The following is a 6,579-nucleotide window of genomic DNA, read 5'->3' on the forward strand; positions in this document are numbered from 1 at the left end:
ATGTATGATCTATATTTAAACGCAGGAACTAGTTTTCTTTTTATAGAAAAGCAACCTATAACATATTTTCAAAAAACAGTTAAAGCTGTTATAAAAAGAACAGATTGAAAATAAAATGAACAGATTTATTTTCAAAAAGCAGTTAGAGAATTTGTTATGTGAAGGTGACTCAGTCAACCATTCTGGTGCAGAAACAAAACTAAAAAACATTTAAGATAAACATGGCACCAGAGTAAAAAAGAATTTATTCATTTACAGATGAACAGATTTATTTTTCAAAACGATAACAAAAAAAGCTTAACTATTAAAACACAGTCATTTTGAAAGGTAGAAGACTTAGTCAAAATACTTGATGCACAAAATCTAGTTTTCACAAGACTTAGCCAAAGCATCAGTTTAAAAAAGAATTTGTTTATTTAGAAAAGAACAGATTTATTTTTATGCAGTAAACGTGTTTTTTGTAAAACATGTGAAAAACAGTTTAAGAAATTTTGTGAAATTTTGTTCTTGCTCTTATCACATGGTCAGTGGTTAAGAGGTGAGTTACTCAGCAAAAAGCCTACTCTTAAACAACCTCTAAACACTACCTAAGACATACTTAAAGCAAAAGGAAATATACATGAATTGTACATAAATGTCTTCATCAAACACATGTCTTGAAGGGGAAGCAACCATCTTCAACACTTCCTTAAATGAACAAAATTACTGTGAGTTGCTTGAAGCTTTTCAAGAAACTCATGATGAAGCTAATTGATTGGTTCTTTCAAACAACCGATTTAAAGAACTTAACAGCTGGCTGGAAAAGAGAGTGAAATCACTTGAAGATGAGATTGAAAAATCTAAAAATGATTTCAAAAATCTGGAAAACCATTTCAAAAATGTTTCTTGCAAGTGTGACACTCTCATTTGCGAAAATTGTGAAAATCTTGAGAAAAAAAGTTCACTATCTTGTTGAAACTGTGGACAAGCTTTCAAAAGGGAAATCTAACTTTGAAAATGTCTTGGCATCTCAAAGCTATGTTTTTGGAAAGGCAGGTTTGGGTTTCAATCCACAGAACCAACAAGATAAGTTTTCAAAAAAAAAATCAAGAAAATCAATGAAACAACCGATTGTTAAATCGAAACAACCGGTTATTACATGCTTTTATTACATGAAAAAGGGCCATTCGGTTAGATTCTGCAAAATAAGAAAATTCTCTGTTCCTAGAGGCTACATAAAATGGATTCCAAAAGGATGTGAAGTTCCAAATGAGAAAAAGAAATCTATTGGACCTACATTTGTGAAGGGACCAAATCTTGTTGCTTGAACTCATGCTTATGCAGGATTTCTAAAAGAAGTGTGAAGAACTAAGTCATGTGATCAAGTTTTTGGAAGAAAAAGACAATCATTGAAGCTGAATCAATGTTCGACATCTGTCCAAAGGTCCTCAACAGTGAAAAGAGGCTTCTTAATCATAAAGCACATGGCTCATTGAAGAAATAACATAAAGGATAAGACCTTCCTTTCTCTGTTCTTAATTTCTATTTTTAAAGTTCTTTCACATGGTTAAAAATCTTTTTAATATGCTTAATGTCATCTGCTTTGAACTCTTTCTGCTCATGGTTAACATTCAAAATCAGTTTAACTGCTGTAGAAAAACAACTGATTGTTTCTTCGAAATAACCGATTGTTTTGGGTCTGACAGCACTATGAAGAAATCTTTTTAATTGCTATTTTGAATTTCTATCCGTTGCAGATCAATTCAAAGCTGATCACGTTCAGAGAGAAGTTACAACATTCATAAAGGAATATATACCAAAATCTTGGAAATTCAAGAGCCTTAAATGACTAGTCAAAGATCACATGTGAATACCATGTGATTTTCAGCTTTTTCTGACGTTTTCTGTGCAGTGCAGAGTCAAGTCCTCTCTCTCTGAAAATCTGGTACCCACACATATCATTGAATGCTATTTGATTCTTTTTCTGCTATAAAATCTGGTGCAGCTGATCTCTTCCACAAGAACAACCAATTGCAACATCTCTTGCAAAAATCTGTGAAGTGAGCGCTTCTCTGTTTTCTTCTCTACCATCATGGAATCAACTCCTCCCACCTCAAAGAGAGTCAAAATCAGGGCTGTAAGGTCTGGAGGAAGACTAGAAGGTTGGTTTTCTGGAGACAATGATCTTATTGAGAGGTATAGGTATGAAACAAGTATCAAAAAGATAAACAACCCCAAGGTTGTGTGCTTTGATTGGCTGAAAAGTCAAAAGCTTGATAATGTAAGGAGGCTGCTCAAAGATCAATCTCTCATAAAGTTCCTGGAGATGAAGGGAAACATTTACCCAGATTTGGTAAGGGTGTTCTACACAAACCTAAAGTTTGAGGGAAACAATCTAGTTTCTCATGTGAAAGGTGTAGAAATTGAGATAACTCATGAAGTATGGACTGTTGTTGCTGGTCTCAAGTTCTCTGGGGTTAGAATCAACAAGGGAAACCTTGGTGTAGTGGAGGATTTTAACAAAATCCAATACTACAAGAGTTGCTTGAAGAATCAACAAGCTCAAGTGAGAACATGCTCGGTTGGAGGTCTAAAGCTTGATGAAAGATTGTTTGCCCCCATTGTGACTTGGATTCTAACTCCAAGGGGGAGTAATCATTTTGTTCTTACTGAGGAAGATCTGGTATATATTTTCTGCATCATGAAGAAGATCAAAATCAATTGGATCCACATCATCAAAGAGCAAATGCAAAAGGCTATGAGGTTAAGTGACTATCACTATCCATATGTTGTTTTGGTATCTAAATTTCTACTCTATTTTGAAGTGAACCTTGAAGATGAAACATCTGAGTTGGTCAAGTCAACTCAAGAGTTGAACAATGGATCACTCAGCAAAATGGGTTTTACCAAAGTAGGTGGCAAATGGATTAGCAAGGATGGTGACCTTGGTGCCTCATCTAGTGGTGCTGCTGATCTTGAACAAGATGAGCCTGCTGATATGGATGTTCAACATGAAGATCCACCTGAAGATTATAAAGATGTTGGACCAAGTGTTGGTGCTGGAAATCAAGAAGAAAGGATGCAACCCATGTCTCCTTTTGAAAGACTCATGGTAAATAGGTTTGATAGCTTTGCGGAGAATCAAAGAAATCTTCATGATCTTTGTGTAAGCAATTTCCAGAGGATTGACAATAGGTTTGACAACATGGATGCACGCTTCATGACTCTAGATGAACAGATCGAAGCTATTGATGATGATGAATGAAGAAAAACAATTGGTTGATGTCTTGAGGTGTTCAAGATCACTTTCATGGTTGTGGTGTAAGTGATCAAGGTGTGATTGCTTAGTGGATTTTCTCAGAGGTTTTCTAAGAAGACTGGATGTAGCTATGGATTTGGAGTGAACCAGTATAAACATTTGTGTGCAATCTCTCTATCCCTAACTCTTTAACTTCAGTTTTGTTTGTTGTTTGCTGGTATAAACAACCGATTGTTTCTGTGAAACAACCGATTGTTTTTCTGGTACTGCTGTTTTTTATTGCTGTTTTGGCAAACTGAAATTCTTATCAATTGTTTCTTGAGATAATTTCATTCTTGTTTTAAAAGTTTGCGAAAACCCTCTTTAAACAATTCATCCCCCCCCCCCCCTCGAGTTTAAAGTCATCCATTCTAACAATTGGCACATAGGATCCATGGATCACAGCTTCCCAAATTAATGCATCAATAGATTCCATGAAAATTCGCATTCTAATTTTCCAAAATGCATAATTCATTGCATTGAACATAGGTGGTCTATTAACAGCAGATCCCTCAGCAAAAAGCACTTTAAACTCAGACATTATTGCAAACAAACTTGATTAAAATACAAGTCCTAGCTCTTGATACCAATTGTTGGGTTTAATAGTGCCAAAGTTCAAGAGGGGGGGTGAATTGACCTTTTCAAAGTCTCGCGCAGAATCAGTATTTATCATAGTATATAGAAAATAAATCAATTTATTTGAAAATGAACAGATTTATTTAGGCACTGTTAATGTTTTAAAAACGTTTATATCAGTCAAGTTAATCTCAAGATTATGCAGATTAATTTGCAAGTCTCACACACCTAGATATTAGAAAGAAAACCAGTGAATCACAAAACGGCAACCTTCAATTTTAAGCAAGTGATTAAGGTTCAATTGATAGCTTGACAATTAATTGAGTAACCTATCACAATCAATCTGTTCCAGTGGCTTTTAACAGATTATATATGTTCTTTTCAGAATCAAACAGTTTTTCCAGAAATTAAGAACAATATGAAACCGGCCCAGAAAGAACAGATTTATTATTAATTGAACCGATTTATTTCTTGACAGTTTAACAGATATGCAGTAATTCGAGAGTAGAGATTAAGGGAGAATGAACACAAGGCAATTATACTGGTTCACTCTAATGAGCTACATCCAGTCTTCACATAATCCAAGGTGAAATTCAATAAATTACAATTCAAACAAACACAAACACCACTGTTCTTGAACCCTACAAGAACCTTTGGTACACTTGCTGAAAAATACTATTTCAGCATACACAATCTTCAAGAAACCCTATCAAGAAGAGTGTACAACCACACTTTTACAAGAAATGAAATGTGAAACGAATACACCTGATAGAGGATGCAGATATCTGCCTTAAACCAGTAGAACAGATTGCTTGAACAGTAGCAACACCTCTTACCAAGCTTTGGAACCAAACAAAAACAAGCACACTTTTTTATACTTTTTATTGTTCAAATAAAATCATGTGAGATAGTTTTTAGTTTCAATTTTTCTTTGTTAAAATTGTTAAAATATCTTTCTGTTATTGTATTTGTTTTAGAGTATTTTTCTGTTACTGCAACCATTTTCTTTTTTGCTGGTTTTCTATTTTTGGGCCTTTGTGGGTCTTTGGGCTCTTACGTGTGCCTATATTGTTTTACTTTCTGTATAACCCTTGAACTGTATACTTTTCATTAATCAATTAATGAAACCTTCTTTCTCTCTCTCAAAGCTTCTCTTCACTTTTTCTCTAAACTTCTCTGTATTCACGGTTCTTGCTTTTGGCTCTCTCTTTTATTGCTTTTTTACTGCAATTGGCCATTTTTGTGTTGGTATCAGAGCTCTTCTTGGAAGAGCTCTGCTGCGTTTCATCTCTGATTCTTCATTCATCCTGTCTCACCGATCTTTCTTTCCCTTCTCTTTCACTCTTCCGCCTCTCCTCTATTTTCTTTGATTTCTTGTTTTTTTTTTCCTTGTTCTGTTTGTTTTTCTTTTCTTCTAATCTTAATCCTTGATTTGGTTTCCTTTGAACAGATTTACCTCTCGGGATGAAGAAGGAAGAGGAGAAATCAGCCTCAAGTTATATGTATCTTCATCCAAGCGAGAATCCAGCGACTCCTCTTGTCTCCCCGGTGTTGGACCCTAGCAATTATCATCCATGGAGTCGGTCGATGCTCACGGCGTTAAGCGATAAGGATAAACTCGAGTTCGTCGATGGAACCGCTACACAACCAGCAAAGACAGATTCCACCTTTTCGGCATGGAATCGGTGCAATAACATGGTGGTCTCGTGGCTGGTCCACTCTGTTTCCGTCCCCATTCGTCAAAGCATCGTCTGGATGGATAAAGCAGTAGAAATTTGGAACGATCTCAAGACAAGATATTCTCAAGGTGACCTCTCACGCATTTCTGACCTCCAAATGGAGGCATCCTCCTTAAACCAAGGTGAGCTCTCAATAACCGACTATTTTACAAAGTTAAGGGTGATTTGGGATGAGTTGGAGAATTTCAGACCCGAATCTGTTTGCATCTGCAAGAACTGTACTTGCAATATTTCCTCTATTGTTTCTCAACGAAAAAGAGAAGACCAAGCCATGCAATTTTTGAGAGGTCTAAATGATCAGTATAGCAACGTTAAATCCCATGTCCTTTTAATGGAACCCGTCCCACCTATATCAAAAATCTTTTCTTTAGTAGCTCAACAAGAGCGACAATTTAGTAGTCATGCTTTGATTGCTAATATAAAGAATGTTCAACCCATGGTTAACAAGAGTAATGTACAGTCTTATGTTGTTTGCTCCTTTTGTGGTAAGAATGGTCACAATGATAGTGTGTGTTTTAAGAAACATGGTTTTCCCAATCAGAATGAGAAAAAGGTCAGTCACAATAGTAATAGGAAGGTCTGCACACACTGCAACAGAACTGGCCACACTGTTGATACATGCTATAAGAAGCATGGTTACCCACCCGGTTACAAATTCCAAAATGGTAAAAATTATTCTGTCAACAACATTGCCACCCAAGAGGAGTATGATTCCAACAACAATGAGAATGGTGATACTCATTTTACTCATCAGCAATATCAAATCTTAACCAACCTTCTCAAACAAGCAAACACCTCTGCTGGACAAGTTCAAGTGAATCAGGTTGGGTCTTTTGCTGCTGATACAAGTCAACAAGACCGGGACTCTAGCTCTGCAGGTAACACACATGCCTTAAAGATTCCTTCATTAAATAAATATACTTGGATTTTAGATTCTGGAGCAACAGATCATGTTTGTTTTACTTTATCTGATTTTTCCTCCTATCA

Source organism: Phaseolus vulgaris, chromosome 5, assembly GCF_051622355.1.
Source record: "Phaseolus vulgaris cultivar YP4 chromosome 5, ASM5162235v1, whole genome shotgun sequence".
NCBI lineage: Eukaryota > Viridiplantae > Streptophyta > Magnoliopsida > Fabales > Fabaceae > Phaseolus > Phaseolus vulgaris.